Here is a 25,899-nt window from a genome sequence, read left to right on the forward strand (position 1 = left end):
TATCAAACTCTCATGTAGGCTACCATGAGAGTTTAGAATATTGAGGTAGCAAAACATGAACGTTTCTGTATTGTGAAATAGATACATCTAGTGCGCATCTGCCCTTTCATCCACAGCCTCTGATGACACTGAATATCCTCCGACCTTACCTACTCGACTCCAGATGCGCTGATCTCTCCCAGATAAACGAATCAAACGTCTTCTTCTTGCTTTCCCTAATGTGATAGGCGCTTCCCCGGCTGCACCGTTATTCTGTGAAATCCAGTTTAAAGGTCGTGGATTCTCATCAGTGTTGTGGTTCCATGTAGACAACACCCTCTCCCGTTAGACACGGATCATGCTGTCATGGCATCTGCGTCCAGCGCCACCACCGGTGCATGTGTACAGCAGAGACTGCAACACCAGCGCCTGAACAACCACGCACTCGCGTGGGGGATCAATATAAATATAAAGCTGGCCGTGCTTATTGGCAGCTATTAAAGAAAATGTGCATTCATTCCAAACACTTTATAGCTAACTTCAAATTTGATAAATATTCAACATTCTTCTTTTTTTTCAGTCCATATTTCTTTTTCTTTTTTAATGAAGAATATGGGTAACCAAACATTTAAAGGTATTACCGAAAATGTATAACACCAATAATATTACAGGTTGATGCAGGCAAAGGACAGATTTAAAGGAATAGTTCACCCAAAAATTTAAATTCTGTCATTGCACCCTCAAGTTTTTCCAAACCTGTATAAAGATATTTTGAAAAATGACAGTTGATGGACCCCATTTACTTCCAAAATTATTATTATTATTATTAAATTTTTTTTCATACTATGGAAGTCAATGGCCCATCAACTGTTTGGTTACCCATATCTTCTTTTGTGCTCAGCAGAAGAAATAAATTCTTACAGGTTTGGAACAAACTGAAGGTGAATAAATTATGATAGAATTGTAAACAATACTACAGTTTAAAATAATGGATTAATTAAAATTTCTATGATCATTTAACCATAATCGTGCAATATTTCATTAATTGTGTTTATCATGGGACATAATTGTATTAATATGCTTGTCATAAAGTACACCGTATTTTGTTCCTGTGCTGTAATCCAAATATTTGGGATATGCTGCTTTTGTGTGACGAACTGTTGTAGAGTGAGATTTAAAAGTTGTATGTGAATATTTATAACAGTCTAATGGGGGCAGTCTAATGCAGTTCAAGTAAGCTTAAAAAGCAGCAAAGAGCCTGTTGTTTGTGCATGTAAATCCAGCTGTGATGCAGGTGATTGTACTGTTTGCTGTTGAACTCACCAAGTAAATGATCAATCTTTAATTCTCAGATCTATCTCTCTCAAGTTATTACAGGAACAGATCCAAATTCAATTTTATTCAGGGATATTTATCTCCTTCCCCTCTTCTGATCGTAAAAAAAGATCAATGACTGTCAGCTACGGCTGCCAAACAAAACCGTAAAATGTAATTAATTAAAGTACAAAAAACGTATACAGAAATTTTTCTTTAATATTTTACAGACTGTTGCAGCAAAACAATAACTAACAAAATAGCATCACAGCATAAGAGACATCATGATCAAATTGTCCTTAAAATATATTTATTCATTGCAAGAATAGTTCCCAGTCCAGCTGCAGGCGGAGTGAGACCCCTGAGAGGTGTTTAGCCAGCTTATAGGTGTCCTTTTCAAAACTATCTCTTACAGCCCCCACTAAACAAAAGGGACCCCCCTTGACCCCTCCCCAGCCCCGGGAATACTCTCACCTCTGAAGTCCCATAAGCCCCTTTCACACAGCGCTTTGAACCCGGCAAATTGCCGGCAAATTGCCAGAACGCCTTCTGTGTGAACGCAAACACGACCCGGGATTGATGCCGGGACTGATGCCGTGTTGGGGACCTAGTAACATTGCCGTGTTCAGTCCCGGAACGCGCGCTGTGTGAACAAAAGCCGTAACAATGCCGTGTCGTAGTGATGACGCTGAAGCCGCGATCGTTCGCCAGCTGTGAAACGGTACGTAATGCGCAAGTTTATGATCGAATCAGAGAAAAAAATGCACAAGCGTGGTTTCTAGAGAGAGAAATTGCAGCTCATAAGCAAACTTAAGACGCTGCGGAGACATTACAAGTCACATCGATGTCACGTGTCGTTACGGCATTTTTACGGGTTGTGTGTGAACGCACTCTCTGATTCCGGGAAATCACTGGCAGTGTGAATGAACCAAAATCAAACGAACCCGGGTCAAATCCCGGGTCACTTTATCCGTGTATTTTCCGGAATCTCTGTGTGAAAGGGGCTATACACACACCCTGCAGCTGTATCAACATCACAACAAGAAACTCAAAATACAGCCAAATAAATGTATGGCATTTCATTTGTTAAATCATTGAAAATAAAATACAAAGAAAAGATACATTTTTCCACAACAATATTCCTCCTCTTTATCATTCTCTGATAAACGATTTGGTTTCATTAACATTAGTTTTGATTATAACAACTTAAAAACACGCTTGTTTCTAATTCTATATCAAAACCCATAAATTATTAGTTGTTTCAAGTCTTTTACATCACAGTTACCTTTCATATCTGATTTTCGTATACCTGATCACTCTACTTGAACCTTGAAATAAATAAAAAGAAAAAAGAAAAGAAAAAAAAAACTTAGGAGCAAGCAAGTAAACATTTTATCTGAAGCCGGGCTAAATGGATAAGCACTGTTACCGCATTCCCGATAAATCGGACCCTCAGTAACTCCAGTATAAACAAGAAATAGTATAGATTGTCATAGTAGGAAAACCATATCAATTCAACACCCCTGGTTGATTTGAATAAAAATGTTTACCAATAAAATTCAAAGATTAAAAGTAGAATAAAAATCCCTCATTTCAAACCCTGCATCCTTCTAACCAATAGTTGTTCAAAATTAACTCTAATACTTCCATTACGGACTGTCTTTCATAGCTTATTACACATCAGTTAATAGATTTTCTACATTTGCACCAAACAAATCAATACCTAGTTTGATTCAATCAAATACAATAATCAAAATCATCACCAAAAACATATTCTTCTGCTAAACGTAAACCATCAGTTGGTCCACATCTTTCTCCAGATGTGTTGATCATCTCGTTGCCCCATGGACGTTCCATCAACACCATGTTTCTAGCACATATCCTTGATCTCCAACTTTATTCTTCGCGTCGGCGTGTGGGGTTGCTGACGTTGGTTGGTGTAGTTTAAGGTGAGATGTTTGGACCCAGGTCTAACACTCTCCAATCATTTTCAAATCCTTACAAGATTTTCCCTTAGATCACGATCGCACCCCCACTGGAATGAGTCATTTACTGTCTGCTGTCACCTGCGAATGGAGACCTTAAGTGATTTTGTTAGTAACCGCTTGTCTTGTCCCTTTGGTGTGACTTGTGAATTCAACAGCCTGAAACATATCATCGGATAATTTCTTGCTCATTGAATCCTCATTGGTCCTTTTCCCCTGAAAAACACGCAACCCACGTTGCTCATGTTAACAAAACAATATTTATACATTTGGAACAGAATCAGTTCTGTTTGATGCAATCCGTTCTGACATCCTGAAAAATAAAAATGTTAAGTTATGCGCTGCGCAGGTGTGGCACCTTTCTGCCACAATAATCAGGGGCGTCGGACTGGGAGTAAAACCAGCAGGGACGGATTATGGTGATGATGTGCCCTGGGCACGGATGTCTCAAAGGCCCCCTTCACCAATTTTTTGGATAACAGTGTTGCGCCTGTATGCACAGGCGCCGCAATAGGGCAGGCAAGCCAGGCATTTTAAGGGGGCCCCCGAGGGCTGATCATTTAAACAATCAGAAATGTTAATATAAAGACGCAGCAACATCTCTGCATCCCCCTTAGTGGGGCCCCTCTCTCGTTACGCTCGTTGTGCTTTTACCTTTTTCAAACTGGTGCAGCGCTTACTCGCGGTAGCTAGAAAATGCATGATTTGATTTGTTAAACATGAAAAGGACTTATCCGTCTGGCATGGCAGCTCGCTCTAACTTTAATCTAGATAAATGCATATCCAAAGTGTTTGTGCGGAGTGTGCAGCGCGCACTGCATGGCAGGCGTCGGCGCGAACACTTGCATTTTCCTATCAACAGTGGAAACAACTTGAAATACTCAATCTTTCCTAGTCATATACAGAAAAGAATAATGCATCAGTCGCAAGTAGCTACTTTTATTTTTGTAAACTCACAATAACAAGAAACATTGTGCTTTTGTAAAATAAAATAAAACAAACAGGGCGCGCTTTCATGGTCTCCGTGGCGTGAACTGGAGCGCGTCTCAAAAAAGAACTGAAACACAGTGTATAGCCTCACAGACATGATGAATATTTCTATATAAAGCTTGAAATGTCCACTTTTAAACGAAAAAATTCTAATCGAAAGCAAATACCGGCTGATTAGGCTGATATGATATGAAAGGTGCATTTCTCTCTAAAGGCGCATTCACTTTTCAGCGGAGATATAGATATGTTTGCAGCCGACACTGATTTAGAAATATATATTTTTTATTATTAAACAATAAAAATGGCTAGTTTTTTTTTTTTTTTTTTTTACATATTATCATTAGCCTGCTTTTGCCGGTGCTTTGCGGCAAGATTTATGCATGAAATTAATTTTAACGTGAGATTAGTCGACTAATTGCTTAAATGAATGACTAGCCTACTAGTCGACTAGAAAAATCTTTAGTCAATGGCAATTCTAATCAATGCATTTAGGCTAGTTGACATTTATTTAATTAGTAGGCTAATTCTAGTATCCTGGGGTGCGTTTCCCGAAAGCATCGTTAGCCAACTATGGTCGCAAGTTCCCTCGTTGCCAATAGAGTTCAATGGACATTGCGATGAACTTGCGACCATAGTTGGCCAACGATGCTTTCGGGAAAGGCACCCCAGGTCTTTACGTTAAATTAGTTGAGTTAACAATTAGTTAATGAACTAAAATAATAAAACAAAGATTAAATTAAGATGCTATATAGCATTGCTTGTTCCACCACAAAAGACACTTTTTAAGGTGACAATCCGTTACACATTTGAAGATTTACTGTATCTTGATGATTGTTGTATTGTATTTTATCTTCTGTTATAAAGATGAAGATTGACATTTCGTTAAAAAAATAAGCCCATAGGTTTTAAACTCATTTTTGTTTTGGTTTTTGAGTAACCGTCTTCTACGCGACTTTTATATTACGCAATGCTTTTCACTCGCCTCTAGATGTCCCTCTCAACAGCGCAGCAACACATTAAAATTATTTATTTGATTTATTTACTAGTTAATACTTTGCAACTGCAAAAAAAAAAAAAAAAAAAATCACATTATTCCTCAATATTTAACACAATTTTACTGAAAATAAAATTAAAATTAAAATAATTATTTGAAAAGAATAGACACAGTAAATTTGACAGGGCCCCCTGCTGGCCCAGTGCCCTGGGCAAGTGCCCAGTAGGCCCGTGCGTTAATCCGTGCCTGAAAACCAGTACTGATTACCAGGGCCCCAAAGGGAGAGAGGGCCCTTGAAAAGTCTGGAATATATTTTATGTTACCTGGATATTTTCATTTCCTAATTAAATTTCCTAATGAATGTCAGATGAAATGTAAAATTAGTGTATTGGCTGAATAACTTTGTTGATTGACTGACTGGTCCCACCCCTTGCTAATGCGCCAAATGGTTTAGTCCATCTGCATGCATTTTGTTTATGTTAGTTAGTTCAGCATCTGGAGGAGCGCAAACTTCTGCTGTAGAAATGTCTTTCTCAAAGCAAGGCAAATCAGGCCCCCCAAAATGAAAGGAACGACATTAGAAGGAAAGAAAACAAAATGAGGGGAAACAATTGGTAACTGAATTATTTTCAAAGAAAGGTGAGCACAATCTAGTGAGACAACCCATTGAAAGAGCAGAACATACACTTTCAGATGATAATTTGGTTATACATGTAATCTGAGGTAAAGGCTAAATAAATAAACTGTACACTAACAATGCTGTTTGCACAACACACCATTATAATAGCCTAAATTGAAACCTGTTTAATTTTAAATTAATAGGCTATAATATCTAAAATTAGCAATTATATAGCCTACGTTGAGTGTTATATAAAAAAAAGTAACCACAGTAAAGTAGGCTAGAGAATGTTGAAAGGAGGTTTAAAATGTGTGTGCACACATGAAAAATTTTCAGGCTACTCTAAGCATTTAGAGTTAATAGTTATTACGCTATAAATATCTAGGTCTACAGATTCATGTGTGCAGAGGCCATATTATTATTTTTTTAATTTTTTTTGAGGAACATGGGGGCCCATCAGGACTGCCTATGCATAGGGCCCGGGATCTTGTGCTACGCCCCTGACAATAATAACCCAGGCCAGGATAACTAGTCAAATTCATCCATAGCCATTGTTTTCACTGGGCACAGTCTGCCCTGCCCGTTCACTCCTGTATGACAAGATCAGCTGGTTTTAGACAAAAGGTCCTTCTAACCCCCTCCCTGGGCTTTCCTGTCCTTCTGACCCCCCCTGAAGAGTTGAAAGGCTCTTATCTGACCATTTGTTCGTGTGTGTGTGTGTCTTTGCTCATGCCATGTGCGCAAAAGTCTGCATCTTCTGTAAAGAAAAACAAATGTTAAGGTTATTGTCACATAGTTTTCTTTTGACTGCTGTGCTGCCGCATCTGCCCTGGCGTTTCCTGTCGAAACAATTCTTGTTATTAGCACACTTAAAAATACAAACAATGCACACAGCAATTTTGTTAGGGGGAAGAATGGCTTCTTGCAGGGCTTTTACCCAATTAAACCCAGTGTCCTTCCAACATTTATCTTCCCACCTGTGCGATGGCTTTCAGCAAATGTGAACCCCTTAGTAAACCATATTTGGCAACTGTTATCACCCCTTAGTAAACCATATTTGGTAACTGTTATCATCCTCCTCTTGATGCACGAGATCTCATCTCGTGCATCAATTTAGCATAATAAGATTCTCTTACATTTATCAGACACTTTTATCCAAAGCGACTTACATTTCAAGATACACATTTACATTCTTATCAGTTCTTGCTTTCCCTCGGAAATCGAACCTCATGACCTTGGCGTTACAGGTGTCAAACTCTATTTTGAGCTACAGGAAAACTGCAATATTTGTTAATATTTATTTGGTAACATTTGTTTGGATAAAGTTTGCTAACCCAAACATTGTCCTTCAGCCAAATTTCCTTTAGACATCTTTCTCTGCCTCTGAAACAAAAATATTACTTAAAGCCACAATTTCATCTTCTTATCAAATTGTTTTAAGGCAACGGCCCCGAGTCTCACAGCGTATCCTGCTTTTTCAGGCCTGTTGTTGGTCTCGCAATTCAGTCAACTACAAACATTCTCCAGGTCATCAATTGGTTAGGTCAGGTTGTGGTGTGCACACTTCGTCAATGTCAGTCGAATAACAATCTCCCCCTTTTTACAATACATAACTGTTAAGGGCTCTCTGGATAATCAGATTTTTACTTAGTCTACGTGTTTGTTGCTGTCAAATCTATAACATTTTCTCAACACATGACTGACAGCTATCTACGACTTCACAATTCTAATTTACACATCAATACTTAAACCTGTCCAGAAAGTAATTCAAATCTACTGCACATCATAAATGACCAAAATAATAATTAACAGACAGAGCTCGATGATCAATCAACTTAAAGCTCGTCCTATGTTCTGTGTTGCCTTCTCATCAGATTGACTCACAATCCTCAGCTTACTTTCAAATTTGTAATTTGCCTTAACCCATCTATAATGCTAAAACACTCTTTCCAGAGGTTTATGACAAATTTATACACACTATTCAGACAGAATCCTAAACTAACACATACTGTTTATTACTTTGCTTCAGCTTTCTTTGGCTGACTGATAACAGGAAGACAGACAGAGTACCATCCCTTCCTCCACTCAAGCAGTCTCTTTCTCTCTCACTATAAGCAAATAATCTTTTCAACAGCCTCCTAGGACTGTAACTAAAATAATCATAGTCATAGTCAACCCTTAATAGTTCACAAATGTCAAAATACAAATGTTTGACTCAAATTAGAACCATTACAACTATCTAAAATATATTTTTCTAATGTTATTTTTAGTTTAAATACTCAATTCACCTAACCTTCGTTTTCTAGAAATTTCTCTTGACTCATCACAAGCTGTCCTCATCTTTAGCCACCACCATGTCTAACGACCTTCAGGAGTTAAAACTAGTTCAATATCAAACATTTTTCCTTGCCCATAAGGCAACCAACATCATGTTCCTTATATAAATGAATATGTTTTGTTACTGTCTCCACAACAAATAATGACAATCACCTCACGGTCTCAGTTGGCTCTTGAAAGCCCATTTCCATTAGCTCTTAAGCAATAATTTTCTTTTCTTCAGGGTGTTGTCTCCCTGGCATAGTTGCAGACACTTGTCACAATGGAAAACAAGCCATACAATGAAATCGGTTTCTGGTGAGTGGTATATAGAGGAACTCACATTTTCTGGGTCAGACTGCCGTAACTTCTCACAGCTCATCTCGCCTCTCAATGATCTGCTGATGCTGGTGGCCTCTCAGTCAATCAGCGCCACTCTCATATCCATTTCACATAAAAACACCTCCATCAGGAGATGCCCAGTGTTTGTGGCGTGACCCCCCTGTCTTAGGTTGCCCTTTGGCCAAAAGGATCTTACCCGTCCTTGGGGTAATCACTTCGTACACACTGGTATCCGCTCTTCCCCATTACAGAATCTGTGACCGTTTTCTTCAACATAATCTGTTGTTTTCTGGAGCTTAGGAAAAGGCGCATTCAAGACTCATCAGAGCCACTCGGACTGCCTACTAGTGTTAAACATAGGGAGACAGATTAATAACAGCAGTATTTAATCACTTAAATTCATTAATCATCTTAAAGGCAGCAACCTAGCTGCTTAGATTATACTCAGTGAATTTAGATCACAACCATACTTTCAGTGTACTGTTACTTCTGTAGCCGGAGCCATCGGCCCTGTTTCATGGTGGAGGCTAATATCAGACATCAGACTAATATCAAGTGGTCCTAAAATAAACTAGTCAAAAATGTCACTTCTATCATTTAAGGTCTGCATTATTATTTTAAAGACTTATTTTAAATAATTCAGTTTTATTTCTAAAACATTTATAAATTGTCCTCTAAATTTATCAAATCTGAACTGCCTGTAGCATGATTTGTTTTAGCTTTTCCATATCTATGATTTTCAACTGAAACACTGTGCTTTACACAGGCTCAGTGTGAGGAAATAACAGGAGGATGCAAGATGCAAGTAAAAACTGGGGCAGGCGGATTAATGTGAGAATAAAACACGGGCTTGATTTTAGACACATGGAAGGCGGGGTGAATTCTCCTGTACACAGGAGGAAGTTTGAGTCGGACTGTCACCGGACTAATAATCTTGGTGACAGGAAACGGGCCAATGAATTTGGGAGCTAACTTGTTAGACACGGAGCGGAGCGGAATATTCTTGGTAGAAAGCCACACTTTTTGACCAATGACGTAAACGGGAGGCTTTGACCGGTGGCGATCGGCCTTGGCCTTCATGCGCCGCCCCGCTTGGAGTAGAGTCTCACGGGCTCTAGTCCAAGTACGGCGGCACCTCTGGACGAATGCGTGAGCGGAGGGGACCGCGACCTCGGATTCCAGACTCGGAAAAATTGGTGGCTGGTAACCTAAACTACACTTAAATGGCCAGAGGCCCGTGGATGATACTGGTAACGAATTGTGGGCGTACTCCACCATAGAAAGCTGTTGACTCCAGGACGACGGATTCTTGGCAACCAAACATCGCAACATTCTCTCGAGGTCCTGATTGGCTCGTTCAGACTGGCCATTGCTCTGGGGATGATAGCCCGAGGACAGACTGACCGTGGCCCCCAGTAACTTACAAAATTCTTGCCAAAATTTGGATACGAATTGGGAACCGCTGTCAGAGACCACGTCCATCGGGAGGCCATGTAACCGAAAGACGTGATCTATGACTGTGACCGCTGTCTCCTTGGCTGAAGGAAATTTGGGCAAGGGGATGAAATGTGCCGCCTTCGAGAACCGGTCCACTATGGTCAAAACAACCGTCATGCCATTGGAGGGCGGGAGGGCGGTGACAAAATCTAGAGCGATATGGGACCAGGGTCTCGAAGGGACAGGCAGCGGTCGAAGTAACCCACCTGGGGGTTGGTTAGATGTCTTACCAGTGGCACAGACTGAGCAAGCCAGAACAAAATCGTGAATGTCGCGAGCCATTGATGGCCACCAGAATCGTTGCTTAACTAGAAAACTGGTGCGAGTCACTCCTGGATGACAAGCCACGTTGGAGCAATGACCCCATCGAATAACGTCGGACCGTAACCCCTCCGGAACAAACAAACGACTCGGTGGGCAACCAGGCGGAGGCGTTACCCCTTCTAAGGCTGTCTTGACCCTCGATTCGACCTCCCATACCAGAGTGGAGATGACAACTTTCTCAGGTAAAATACACTCGGGAGTCACCGGGCGTTCGGAAGGATAAAAAATACGAGACAAAGAGTCAGGCTTGATGTTTTTGGAACCCGGGCGGTACGAGATAATAAAATCAAAATGTCCGAAAAAAAGAGCCCACCGAGCCTGCCTGGAGTTGAGTCTTTTAGCAGATCTCATGTATTCAAGATTCTTATGATCGGTCCAAACGATAAAGGGTACCCCCGAACCCTCTAACCAATGACGCCACTCCTCCAACGCTAACTTGACTGCCAACAACTCTCTGTTACCAATGTCATAATTACGTTCGGCAGGCGATAGTCGATGAGAAAAAAAACGCGCAGGGATGCATCTTGTCGTCTGAGGAAGCGCGTTGTGAAAGCACTGCTCCTACTCCCACCTCTGACGCGTCGACCTCCACCACGAACTGACGTGTGGGATCAGGGGTGACAAGAATGGGAGCCGAAACGAAGCGACTCTTGAGGTTGGTGAACACTGCCTCGGCAGTGTTCGACCACCTGAACGTCGTTCGGGGGGAGGTCAAGGCAGTCAGAGGTGCGACTAGTTGGCTGAAATTGCGAATGAAACGCCGGTAAAAATTGGCGAACCCCAGAAACCGCTGTAGGGCCTTACGGGAATCTGGACTTGGCCAATCTACCGCAGCCTTAACCCCCTGGGGTCGGCTGTATCGCCGGCGATACCAGCTCGCTTTTTTTTTTTTATCAGTTCAAAAGAGATTAATTTTGCTCTGTTGACTTTGATATTACAAACACGTTTCATACATCAATCGATTCTGTTAAATGTGTATTATTTTTGTGTATACTCACAATAAAAACAAAGTGTTGTGCTTTTTGCCAAATAAAGAAAAATAAACACGAAGCGAGTTCTGCCTTCTCTCTGTCAGTGAAGTCCATTCTGAAACGCGTCCGAAAATGAACCATAACTTAGCGAATACTCAGTCAAACAGGCATACAGACACACAGGCATGAAGCTTGAATTCTCTTCTTTTAAATGAAGTAATTTATATATATAAAAAAAAAATTATCTGTTTATGTTATCTTTATGAAAAGAGAGAGATGTCAGTCGTTCTCATCTCAGCTCATTACGTTTTAATCTGCCCCGCCTACGGAGAGCGCGCACTATTCAAACGCAAATGACTGAGGCGATCCCATACAAACTGTGAACACCCACATATCAGCTCGAGAAAACACATCAAGTTTATTCAGATCAGTGTACTTGTTTACACTGTCTCGCAGCGCTGTGAGGAATAATAATAATGGAAAATGTACCTCAGAAGTGCTGGTATTTCGAGGAGCAACGGATGGAATACTGTAGTACGTTTTTTTTCATTCTCAAGTAAATCGCATATCTGTGTGAATGAATGAACGGCAGAGATGCGCTGTTTACCACAACTCGCAAAAAGACGGTTTCAATTTGAATTGCCTTTCTGTGTGTGAATGAATGATCTGCTTTTAGCAAACTATTTTGCTATACTGAGTAAAAATCGACTGAAATATGTTGAAATAAAATGTATTTGTATAAGCAACGTATTAAACTGCAAATTAACATTTATATTCCTTATAATAAAAACGAAAGACCTATGTTCCAGACAAATGAAAGACAACATTTCGTTGATTAGTTTTGGATAGATTACACATTTTTACTGTAAAATATCTGCCACCTCAAATAAGCTTTTGTTTGCCAATTTTTGCTAATATGTTTGTTAAATATAGTATGTTTTGTCAATGTAGGCTATATTCGAAGTAATGAATCCTTAACTTTGAAATATGCATGATAAAATGTATACTTTAGTTTTTACAAAGAAAGATTACACTTCAATTGTTGTTGTAATTGTAACCTTTTTAATAAAAAATATATATATTTACAAGGTAGATGTAAACAAATTTTAAAAGGTAAATATAAGCCTTTTCTTTAAATAATTTTTATTGTGTTTTATTATTGACAAATTTGGGGAGAGGATACATATTCCAAAACTGAAAATACAGTATGAGAATTAACTGCACAATTACTAGACATGTTTTCCTTGGATATTATACAATTTGCAAGCAAAATCTGTAAAAAAAAAAAAAAAAAAAATGACATGCTTCCAACTGTGAACCAATTTGGTAGAAATATATATATATATATATATATATATATATATATATATATATATATATATATATATTTCTACCAAATTGCTATATATATTTCTATATATATTTCTACCAAATATATATATATATATATATATATATATATATATATATATATATATATATATATATATATATATTAGGGGTGTAACGGTTCACAAAATTCACGGTTCGGTTCGATACGATACACTTGTGTCACGGTTCGGTACGGTTCGGTTCGGTACGTTTTCCATAGGCTACAGCAAAAATAAATAAATGCCAGAGAAATTTCCTTGAATTATTTTTTTTTATTATTATTATTTTATTTTATGAAACTAACATCATAAAGTATGATTTTTTTATTTATTTTTTTTGTTGCTTTTTTTACTGAGCAATAATGGAGCTATACTTGACTCTTCTTATGAGAAAACAAAACAGCTCCTTGGACAAAATGAAATGTAATATTGTAGTAGTAGGCTAGTTATAAACAAAGGTTTATTTTAGTTCAGATTAACATTTGAGGGCAGCAATTGTATTCATAATGTCAAAATAAAACAGACGTAATGTTACTTGAAAGCATTATAGCCCACTATTCCTGACAAACTTCCATACCTTGCAGTTAATGTTACTACAGTAAATCCATTCCACGGTGAATGTTGCTTATCTGTGGACACGGGATAGTTCATTCATGGCACGATGTTTCTTCCTAGTTTCCACGTCAGCGCTGTTTGATCCGTTAATAACAGAGAAATGTGCATGTTTCTCACTAGATCTCGCAGCGATGTTATTACTTCAGTGGCGAATTCAAAAAGCATTTGAAATGTAAATGCTTTCTTTACTGGTCTGGATCTCTTAGCGCTGTGTGGTGTTGCTTGATCAGGCTCGCGCATAGGGCTCGCGAGTCCCGCTTCACAGGTCAAAACTGATAAACGGTCCACACAAACACAATAAGAGTAGCTCAGTTTCGTTCCTTACATTGCATTTGCCAGTTGATGTTGTGGTCGCGCCAGCCTCTATGAGCGCGCTTGCCACCCGCGACGCGCCTTCATTTGAAATAACGAAATTTTGGTCGGCAGAAAAAAATGGTCCAACGAACCGTTCGGTACGTATAAAGCGTACCGAAAACCGAACCGAAAGCCTCGTACCGAACGGTTCGATACGAATACGCGTATCGTTACACCCCTAATATATATATATATATATATATATATATATATAGCTCTTGCATTCTTGTGGCTATAGGTGACACACCTGAATGAATGGCTCATTAAGTATGCGGGCCCCATTGTCTCCTCAGGTGTGAACCACTACATATTAGGGATGGGATAAACGATTATTTTTTAAATGATTAATCTAGCGATTATTTTTTAGATGCATCGATTAATCTAACGATTAATTTTTTCAGACCGATTCGATTTCGATTCGATTATCTCCCCATTAATTGACTACTAACAATTTATACATGTTGATTTACATATCTGAATGAAAAAACATGAATTCCTTAACATTGCAATATATGTTTATTGCTCTTAAAATTACTAAATAAAAGACTATACAAGTGCAAAGTAATGCATTCTTAGTCAGAAATAGCATTCAATAAAACCTTGAAGCCTTGAAAACACATAGCTTACTGAAACAAGCTTACTGAACACATAGGGCCTAGCTTACTGAAAAAAAGTTCTTTCAGATGAAAATAACAACAACTTGATGACTAGCATTCAATAAAAAAATTTAAAAGGTCACCCAAAATACTTGTTTAGAGCAACTGAAAGAATACAGTAACCAATGTAAACTTGAGGGCTTTAAGCTAATACAGAGAGTGCTTTTCCAACAAAAAATAAATAAAAATGAACAGTGTCATTCTATTCTACATCACTCACCGATCAAATAAGGCTTTGACAGCCGCCAAAAAAAAGATCAATGCAGAAAAACCCCTGGATTGGTTATATAACGTTGGACAGAATGTTGATCCGGCCATCGCGTATATTCAGCGCACATAAGGTAAACGTTTTGCAAAAGTTTTTTAGAGAAATAAAAACAGGTCGACGAATCGATGCGCATATTTTGCGTCGACGTATTTTTTGCGTCGACGTCATCGATGACCTCGACGCGTTGTCCCAGCCCTACTACATATGCATGATGCTGTTGAATGGTTGACACCCCTTGCACATGTTGCCTTTACAAACAAAAAGTGTTTTACAAGATTTAAATCAATGTATTGTGTTATGTGAATGATAAGGGCAGGATGATTTTCACATCATTTTGAAGAAAAAACTCTAGGCGACAACATCCATTAGTCAAAAGTCTTATTGTCACATATTTAGTATGTGTTTTGTGGCCTTATTTCAGAAACTTTAGTTTTTAGTTTTTTCAATAACCATGCATAAACATTATTCTCTCAAAAATACAAACATGTACATGCATGTTGCTCACATATTATGGTAGCCCTGTTTGTGCTAAATAGAGTGTAATTATACCTTTGCCATTAATATGTTTATAAGCAACTGAAAAAAGCACAAATGTCAGGGCATGTCAGAACATCTCAAGGACCCCAAAACCCCTCAGACCCCAGAGGGTTAACCTTGTCAGGATCCATGCGCACTCCCTCAGAGGAGATGATGTACCCTAGGAAGGGAACAGACTGTGCATGAAACGCGCATTTCTCCGCCTTGACATGTCTCTCAACACGTCATTCACGAGTGCCTGGAAAACCGTTGGGCTGTTGGAAAGCCCGAAGGGCATAACCAAATATTCAAAGTGCCCCCTAGGGGTATTAAAAGCGGTTTTCCATTCATCCCCCTTCCTGATGCGAACCAAATGATATGCATTACGTAAGTCCAGTTTCGTGAAAATGGATGCTCCCTGCAACCTCTCGAAAGCTGAAGACATCAACGGCAAAGGATAAGAATTATTTACCGTGATGTTGTTCAGCTCTCGGTAATCAATGCAAGGTCGCAGAGAACCATCCTTCTTCCCAACGAAAAAGAACCCCGCCCCCGCAGGAGAAGAGGAAGGCTGGATGAACCCAGAGAATCAGACATATATTTCTCCATGGCCTCCCTCTCGGGAACAGAAAGAGAGTAAAGTTTGCCCTTAGGCGGAGATTTACCTGGCAGTAGATCTATGGCACAGTCATAGGAACGATGCGGAGGGAGAGAAGCAGCACGAGACTTACTGAACACCTCCTTCAGGTCGAGGTACTCCGCGGGCACGTTAGACAAATCCGCTCCCTCACTCTGAAACACAGAACCAGACACAGAGGGACAGGCAGACACTAAACAGGACTCATGACAGTGGTTACTCCACGTTGAAACAGTGTTAGTGCACCAGTCGACACGGGGGTTGTGTCTGGAAAGCCACGGGTGTCCCAAAACCACTGGTGCAAGTGGTGAGTCCATGAGTAGGAATGAGATGAGTTCTGTGTGATTGCCAGAAGTGATGAGGGTGATGTTCTCAGTAGAATGTGTAATCCGGGGGAGTTCTTGACCATTGAGTGCGTTGACAGTAATCTGGTGCGAGAGGGGAGTGACGGGGATCTGAAGCTTAAGTGCAAGTTTGAAGTCCATGAAATTACCCTCCGCTCCCGAATCCAGTAGTGCGTTGGTGCAGTGCGTCGACGTTCGCCATCTCAGTCTTACCGGGAGGAGGGTCGATGATGGTGATGAGGTCTTCTCGGCGGAGATCCCACCCGATAGTAGCCTCATACTTACTACCGGGCTTGTTCTTTTACCGGGCAGGAGTGAATGAAGTGACCCGCCCGGCCACAGTAAAGGCAGAGTCCTTGGGATCTCCGCCTTTCCCTCTCCTCCCGGGAAAGCAGAGCTCTCCCCACCTGCATGGGCTTGTGGTCGAATACGGGGCTGACCGTGCTCGCACCACCGGGCTGGTGGTCCTCCGTGCTGGGCTGTGGATGGCTGGGGCGCATAAATCTGGTCACACGATTCAGTCGAGCGTCCACTCTAAGAGCAAGTTCAACCAGTCTGTTCAGCGTCTCCGGTAAGTCCATCGCGTTAATCTCCCTTTGAACGTGGTCAGCCAGCCCATGCAGGAACATATCCCACTGCGCCTCCTCGTTCCAACGGCACTCTGCGGCCAGGGTGCGGAACCGAATGGAAAAGTCCGCCACCGAGCCTTCCCCCTGTCGCAGTTCGGCGAGTAATCTGGCCGCCTCCTTACCCGCCACTGCACGATCGAAAAACTCTCTTCATTTCTTCGGAGAGTGCCTGGAACGAGGTGCAGCAGTCGTCCCCGTTCTCCCACACCGCCGTTCCCCAAAGCGCTGCTCTCCCTGACAGCAGGGTCAATACAAATGCCACTTTTGCCTGTTCGCTCTGGAACGTGCGTGGCTGTAAGGCGAAATGCATGGAATATCTCGTGAGGAACACTCTGCAATATTCAGGCTCACCGGAATATCCCTCTGGTGTGGGTAGGCGTGGCTCCGGTCTCTCTGCTGCTGTGGGCGCTGGTGGTGGGGGAACGGGCGGCGTGGGGGGCGCAGTGGGAATCTGTAGAAGTTGTATTTGTTGGGAGAGCTCGGACACCTGCTTCACGAGTGCTTGCACCGCACGACCTGTGTCCAAGATGCTCTTGTTGGTCCATACGTGTGATGCTGTGCGCGATGAATTCGTTGAACTGGGTCATGCTTGCTGCATCCATGGTGAGGTCAGATCGTTCTGTGAGGAAATAACAGGAGGATGCAAGATGCAAGTAAAAACTCAGTTTATTAGATGAGGTCAGATGTGAAAGACACAGGTCGGGGACAAACACTCAGGTGGCAAACGAAGCAGGGACGAGATGGCGATCCGGTGGTGGTGCGGTGGTCAGCGTGCTCGAGTGAACCCAGGAACCGTGGAACATCCAGACGACACGAAGAAACTGACGAAATCCAGAAGAAGGGCTTTAGCAGACGAGGCACGGGAACAGGACACACACCGAGGAACAGCCACAACGATCTGACAACATGAGAGGGAATTACTGGGCATATAAAGGAACTGGAATGGATGACAGCTGGTGATACTAATCAACTCAACGAGTAACCACACCCACACAATTACACTCAGTGGTGTAGTGGTAAAAAAAGAGGTGGGTAAACTATACATTCTGGTGGACCACAACTTGATCACCCGGTAAGGTGGGCCACTGCCTACCGGTGTATGTGTATCCTGATGACATCGCTATAGGCTATCATTTGATGGTACTACCAAGGGTATCACTGGTTGTTCCCTCATCATAGGTCACACAATCACTATTCAATTCATACATTAATCTAAGTTCTTGTTAAAGAGACTCAAAAAGGAATAATATGGTTGAAATCTATCAAGTTTACTAAATGACAAAACAGAGAGAACAAAAATATTTAAGAGAGATCGAGAGGGAGGCTTATATCCAGGGCTTCCAATGCAATGCACTTGTGCATAGGGATTTGGGATTATTTTCATAGTTGATTAATCTGTTGAATATTTCCTTGATTAATTGATTAGTTGTTTGGTCTATCAGAAAAATGTGGATCAGTGTTTCCCTGTAGGGAAAAGTCTTTAACCTGGTGCAGGCTTGATTCCCTCTGAATCTCTTGTACAGTTGGGTTTTGACATGCTCCCTACATTAAACCAGCTGCCTGTAATGAATAAAAAAGAAAAAACTTTTTTTTTGAATCGTTTTAATGATTTCCTGTTGCGGCTGCGATCAAGTTTCATTCTCGCACAGCTTGTTTAATAACTTCACGAGCGTGTGTTTTCTGCTACGTGTGTGCGCCATTCTCTTTGTTCCGTGTGTGTGTGTGTGTGTGTGTGTGTGTGTGTCGGCGCGCTGCGCTCTCTGCTCCGTGTTTGCGCGCTGCGCGTTCTGCTCTGTAGTTAACGGCCCAAATGCTCGAATCATGTGCCGATCGGCGATCACGCACTGGAAAAGCAAAGTCCGCTCAAATAACGTGAAATTTAGAGGTGGATAAACGCAATGTAGAGGTGGATAAACGCACGTTGGAGGTGGGCAAACGCTATTTCCAAATTTTGGGAGGTGCGTAAACGGCGTTTACGTGCGTTTAGCCTCCACTACATCCCTGATTACACTCACGCAGACACATCAGCGTGAGACAGCCGATTCATGAACCGTGACACTCAGACAACAGCTTTCAGCTGACATTGAATGAGAGAGAGACTCTTGAGGCATTCAGGACTGGCACACTGCATTCTCATAAACTTTTAACTTCAGACTTTATCTACCATCTTTTTTTAACTGTAGCCCATCTTAAGGCATCTTTTCCATAAATTACATGTATCGTAATTTAGACATTACAAATTTCCACTCCGAATTAGTCTCTGTTGCACTGAAACTGTGGCAGTTTCAGTTACAGCATACCAAATTCAGATAAGCAAACCTGTTTTGGCCAAATCACAAGCTTATCTTTTAAAATCAACATTAACAAGCTTTTGTTTAATCAAATGCCTTTTTTACACATTTTACATTTAGCAACTGTTAATCCTGTAACACTGCTTCTGTTTATTTTATCTTAAAGAAATAATTATTATTATTCTAGTTCAAATTTCATTTCAATTTTAGTTGTCAGGTTTTCAATTACCATAATTGAATACCCGACTTCAATGTTTTCTCTAGGAGTTTATCAATCTGCTTCTATGATTCATACTAACTTTTGAGGCTGTGCTCTCTGCTTATGATACTTTTTTTTTTATTATCACTATAAATCATTCGTTAGATTTGTCTCTCTATATCATCTAAAAACCTTATCAAAGCGTTTCATTCAAAACACAATCATCCTTTTAGTGACCGGTACTTTTAAAATATTTTGCAACTCATTTAGTCTTATCTGTAATTTTACGTCAACCCGTACTTTTTATAGTTCTTTCCTTTCAAAAGGAATTCCTTACACTTAAATCTTTCAATCTTCTTTACAACTTTCAAAGGTTCCATCTATCAACTTTCTTTTCTCCCTCATTTACTTTTACAGTCATACAGTGGGCATTTACAGTCACTGAATGAGCCCGCTGACCGCAATAAAACACTCTCTGTTATTCTGCCTACAGTCTTATCACTGTGATCTTTCTAACATCTCCACCCTACTTCACACCCCTGAAGCAGTGTGTTCTATTCAGGAAAATGCAACCAGAGCCACTGATAAGCAGTTCTCTGTATTTTCTCCCACTGTCCCAGCTGCAAATTCAATTACAATAGCCGAATCATAATCTTCATCATATTAACATTGATCTACTTTCTAACCCATATTAACACAGAATTTTCTTTAAATTTGTGTTATTTTGGCACTTTCTTTGTTTGGAGCCAGTTAAATTATTGTTTATCTTTCCAATCAGAATCAAACTTTTACAAAAACATAATCTGCAAATCTCTTTAAACTGAGAGCTTCAGAGCAGAGCTGCTTACAGCATTTGCTCTCTTTTGTATCAGGACTATTCAGTTACTCTTCATACAGTATAAAGAAATTTAGCATGTCATCAATTTCATTAACACTGGTTTGATAGCTTATTCTTCTATCAAATGGTTAGTTTGCAGATTCAACTTAAATCACAAGATTGTATTATAATTATTCAGTCCCACTTATCTCTACTGTTTCACAGAAATCATAAGATTCCTCAAATCTTGTTCTCAGTCTCTAAATTACACAGACAGCTATCCTAGCAGCTAGCTAAGCAGCTAGCCGCTTGCACCAGTGGCGTCATGCCCATTCAAAGTGAGGGGGCACGTGCCCCCTCAGATTTTTCCTCCCTGATCATTTTTTTGTCACAACTTTATTCCTATTATGCTCCATAATATACCAGAGCCTATAACGACTCAAATGTATTCTTCTGGATGTGTAATAAATCGGTCAGCATCAGCCCGCCCCTTTTTCCTAATATGGTGTCTGTGTATATCAAATTAGAATCTTTGCTGTGTATGTTCAAGCAACTCACTCGTCTCGCACGTTGAGCTGGCAATGTTTTACAGATGGTCTTGAAGTGGTAAGTGGGCAAAGCAACAAATCGGCATTGCATTAGTTATCGGATGATATTAAAAGGTAGTGGGATTATTTGTGGTTGACCTGGAAATTTTAACTTGATCAAAAAGTTATGGATTTGATATTAGCTGCGAATTCAGAGCATTAACTTAAGTTGTGTCAGTGTAACGTTATCGATGGCTAGCCTAGTCTAACCGTAAACTAGTTGGCTAACGTTACTGCCATACAAAGCCATAGTAACGTTATCTGATCGGTTTTGAAACATCTGTTCTGTTTTGTCTTGTGTCAAAGTCTCCAGCTGGTTCAATTGTTTTCAGTTTCATAGAAACGAGGGTGTTAAATTTGTTTAAACTTCTTTCAAAGTCCTTCATCACATTTTAATATTAAAATAACCTAATTTCAGAGCACCACAAAGTCAGACCTCAGCACCTTTATGTACCTTTAATGTAAGATCGTTCTTAGGTCACATACCAATTTAAAATCATAACATAAAAACTGCAATGGTACTGTTTTTAAAATCATGTGTAGTAGGCCTAAGTGTACACAGCAATAAGTGTGTGTGTAAACATGCTTTAATGAAGTAGACTTCAAAAGCTTTTGAATTTGAGCTTACAGTTCTTTCATCAACCTGTCTTTTACATAAACTTACAAAATAGATACTTTAACTTAGTCCTCAGATAGAGGGGGGTTGCTGCTAGCTCCGTTAAGGTATTTCTGTCCCTCCCAAACTGCATTGAAATGGTATGTTTAGCAGCCAGAATTTAAAAATTTTCAGGGGGAGAAACCCCCTGACCCCTCCTAACATGATCCATATCACCTGTCAGAAAACAATTGCAACGTCTCAGATTGTGCCCCCCCAGAATTTTGGCTTGCATGACGCCACTGGCTTGCACCTTCAACTCTTGTTACAAAAATATGGCAATCTATTCTTTAATACTCTTGTTTTCATAACATTAATACAATAAAGCACATTCACATCATTATTATTGGCAGAACATTAATTTTCATAAGCAACACGGAAAATCTAAATATTCTAAGCTGGTTTCACAAAGTTTCTGATTAACTTTAGTCACACGTGTCTAGGGAAATTATCTCCAACCCATAATTTCCTTTATAAAACAATATATTTTCCTTAAATGGCTTAATATCAACAAAATATCCAATCTTTGGACATTTCTAATTTGGTATTATCATCAACAACACTGATTACAAATCAAGTATACATTTAACATCTAGAAGCCGGCTTAATAAGCTAGCACTGTTGCTGTACTCCTAGCATAGCTGGACCCTTTAGGTTCAAAAGACAATGGTTGTCAAAATAAACATCATTTCAATAATTATTTTATCTCTAAAATATAGAATTTTTCCCGTTTTGCTTAATGAAACATTCCTTATCTTTATATCATGTTAATCCCTGTTAATCATACTCAATACCTTATTTGATCTAAAACTCACTTCATACCATTTCAACTTAATTTGACTTAACAGGCGTTCATAAATATTAACTCTATCTTTCCCTACATGCCAGTTCCTTCCCCTACATGCCAGTTCCTTACCATACCTGTCAAGTATCCCGTTTTGGCCGGGAAAGTCCCGTATTTTACCCTTCTTTCCCGCCGTCCTCCCGTATTAGTATTTTCCCGTAAATCTCCCGGTTTTTAACCTTATTAAAAATAATAATAGCTACGGGCCCGGACGGAGTAAAAAAAAACAAAAAAACATTCCTAATCTGAGTCTGTCAGTAGCCTCGCTATAACTGCCACCTGCAGTAGCCTACTACAGGTACTGTAGGTGGCAGTTGTCGCGAGGTTAGTGTCTGAGGTCAGATGATGAGTGACAACCCTTACAGTCTATGGTGACAACGCGGGAAAAAAACAGAAGAAAAAAAACAGAGACGGATGATGGACGCTACAGAGACGGAATGGCACGCACAGTATAGTGTTCTCTGTACCTATTATCCTGTGCATTGTTCATAATAAAGTTCGTTAAAAAAAAAGAAAAAAAAAAAGACGGAAGGCACTCCTGCCAAAAAACAAAACCCTCATGTAAATACCGTGAATGCAAAGTCTGCAACAAATGTGTACAATAACTCACTAAAAGAGTAAAGAAAAGTTAGGCTATGTGAAATGAAAAACTGTAAAAGAAAAGCAGTATGAAAAATGAAAAAATTGTGTGGATTGAAAATAAATTGTAAATGTAAAGACAAGCAATGAACAGAAAATATGCAAATAAGCCTTTAAATAAATGCTCATCATATACACCATTTTGTGTTTTCATTTAGGCTATAATATATTGGGGAGGGGGGGATTTCCCTTATTTTCAAATCCAAAACTTGACAGGTAGGCTATGTTCCTTACGTATCGACTCTGTTCTTTTTTATCTGCTTCTTTTCCATCCAACAATTCACTGTTTGTAAATTCTATCAGGAAAAACATTCTATCTTTCCCTACATGCCAGTTCCTTCTGTATCGACTCTGTTCTCTTTTCCATCCAACAATTCACTGTTTGTAAATTCTATCAATAAAAATATTCTATTTTCCTACTATCTTTCCCTAAATGCTAATTCTTTCTGCATTTATTTTTGTTTTCTTCTATCTTCTTCAGTTCAACAAACTACTGTCTGTTCACAGTTTTACACACATGCTGAACACTACTACAACAACCTCTTTGTTAAACAATTATCCGTTTCTCAATTTCTTGCATGCATTTCTGGCCGTAATTTTTCCCCATTTTACAGAAAAACTGGTGTAGCCTATACAATTTTGTTCAAGCTTGCTTTGAGATGACCCCATATTGGCTGATTTCTATCTCTCCTGGATTTTCCTTCGACGCGCGTCTAATAATCTGTGAGACGTCTCTTCACAGATCCGATTTTGTCACCTCAAATCGACAAGGTTTAGCAAATATGCTTCCTGTAATTACGGTTTACTCAAAATCTTTCCGTGAGCACTTTCTAGCGCTCGATTAATTCTTGTTCACCTAATTAATCTGGTGTGGCTCTTCCGTCCACTTTTACGAGACTTTCTCAGGTTACAGAGATTTTGAGTATTAAACCTAATTAATCAGCTGTGGCTCTTTAGCTGTGGCTCAGCTGTGGCTCTTCCGTCCACCTACGAGCTAGTTTTCAGAAAATTGACTTGACTTCCTCATATCCAAAGAGACAGTCTCAGCCAACATGGTTCATTCACAGTTCATCAATTTACATCCAAAAAAAATAAAAAATAATTTAACTGTCTCTTACCCGAGATGCTTTTACTGCCGCGAGTTCTTTCTGAATCCAGTGATGTTTCTCCCTGGCCCTGATAGCAGCTTTGGCTCTTCTCTCTTAAATTCGGCGAGGTAAGATCTAGGGATGAGCGAGTACAGCATTATCTGTATCTGTATCTGTTAACCATATGAATTATCTGTATCTGTATCTGTACTCGGACTGGGCGGGGCCTAACCCGGAAGTGGGCAGGATTTAACCCGGAAGTGGGTCGGGGTTGTCTTGAAATGGGCGGGGCTTTAACCGGTATGTTATTTTAAGCATGCAATTGATATGGGTTGATCAGAAATTGTTATATTTATATTGGTGATGAGATTGTCATTTTAGTGACTTTTATTCACTGATATCTCTTAAAGTCAAATAGCTGAGTATATTTTTAGTTAACTTCACATGACATGACACATGAGCCTTGGTTATTGTGACATCAGATTTGTCATTATACATAAAATGTTTTGAGGTGACAATCAACAAAGCTTGTTTTGTGACGTTCAGAGTTTATCTAAATGTTGTTTTTTTCATGTCACCATTGTTGCGATTCATATGCTGATTCTTGATGTCTGTGTGAGGCTAAATGACTTTGTGAAAACATTCTCTGCATCATGACTTCATAAAAGGTTTGAGTGTCACAGGACTGCAGGAAATTCTGTAGTAATATTAATAACTAACATTAAACAACTTAATCAAAAATGTTACTCTAATATCAGTGGATCAGGTCACTAGGTGATGATTCACAAAGAAATGAACACCATCACAGTGTCAACATCCTCTTGCATTTTTTTGCCATAACAAACGAGTATCAGAAACAATCTAATGTTAAAAAGTCAAGGGTCAAGAGCCCAACTAAAGTAAACACTGATGTTTATTATTTTCAATAAAACATCAACATCTAAACCTCTGTTAATTCTCACTAAGAACTTTAGTATGAGAGAAATACAGTCTGGATTGTAATAAGTGAAGATGCTGAGATCTTGAGAGATCTGTTAGTGTTGGGATTTAAAGGGTTTCTGGTATGTCTGAGTTTTGTGGGACACCATTGTGCTGAAGAGCCTTTTGCCTCAGTCCAGGATGAGCAGAGAAATATTAACTTTATGCTGCATATTGCTTTATTTAAGAGGCAGGAACTGTATAGTTGCTGATACAGAATCATATAGATACATTAAGTCATTAATTTTGAGTAAAAGATTTGCATTTTACAGTGAATGTGTTTGTTGGTAATAATTCAGGAATTACCTGTAAATAACAGTTTTTCTATAAAAGTTTTTTGCAATTTATTTAGATTAGAATATTGTATGGTCTTACTGGGTTTTTTTTTATGATTTTTCTTTTTTCTTTGACAGTGTAGATAAGGCTCAGGTGTGGGATTTCTGGTTTACTTAAAGCTGATAATCATTACCAACACTAAGACCTATTCAGGCCCAGTGCAGGGCCAATTATGGGTAAGTAATTGGCTGAGACTCAGGACAGTTATTGACAGAAAAAAAAGTCTGGTTAGCAATAAGTGAAGCTGGTAATGCTGTTTGTGGAGTTGTTTAAATTAAAGGTATAGCGGAGGATCTTTCCGAATTTTAGATAAGACCCGCCCTCTCCACTTTTTGAAAAGTTTGATTGATTCACCAGAATGATTGACAATTAGGAGGACCAATAGTATAGGCATTCCACCCGGAAGTAAAAAAATCCTCCGCTATACCTTTAAGTTGGAGCCTGACATCCGATGTTTACACGTCAACCCAATTTTCATTTTCAACCAAAATTTGACGTCTGAGCGATGTTGGAGTCCATGTCCAATAACATTTCTAGCTGGGGTGACTCACATTGTGGCCATAATATGAGCACACAGTGAGTGCACAGTGCGGTTACACTTTTAGCTCACTGTGACCTCACATTGTGACATAGCCGCGGGAACATATTTTATCGGGGGGTGCTGGGGATGGGGCTTAATGGGGCGTGGCTTGATATTGCAGGGTGGTGCTGGTAGAGCATTTTAAACAAAATCCTAATATTAAAC

The 25,899-nt window shown here is 39.7% G+C and overlaps 1 protein-coding gene across 4 annotated transcripts in view; it reads right to left on the minus strand.

Moving 5' to 3' along the window:
* cep170bb (centrosomal protein 170Bb) overlaps positions 1–586 on the minus strand; it is a 50,950-nt gene extending 50,364 nt beyond the window's left edge. For 2 of the 4 annotated variants that reach the window (XM_082148438.1, XM_082148437.1), the window contains exon 1: positions 150–586. The gene's annotated coding sequence lies outside the window, so the exon portion shown is untranslated. The remainder of the gene's footprint in view (positions 1–149) is intronic. The other 2 variants (XM_082148439.1, XM_082148440.1) reach the window with 2 other exon arrangements.
* Between the last annotated feature and the right edge of the window lie 25,313 nt (positions 587–25,899).

The sequence above is a fragment of the Leuciscus leuciscus genome (assembly GCF_965113295.1).
Source record: "Leuciscus leuciscus genome assembly, chromosome: 19".
Taxonomy (NCBI): Eukaryota; Metazoa; Chordata; class Actinopteri; order Cypriniformes; family Leuciscidae; genus Leuciscus; species Leuciscus leuciscus.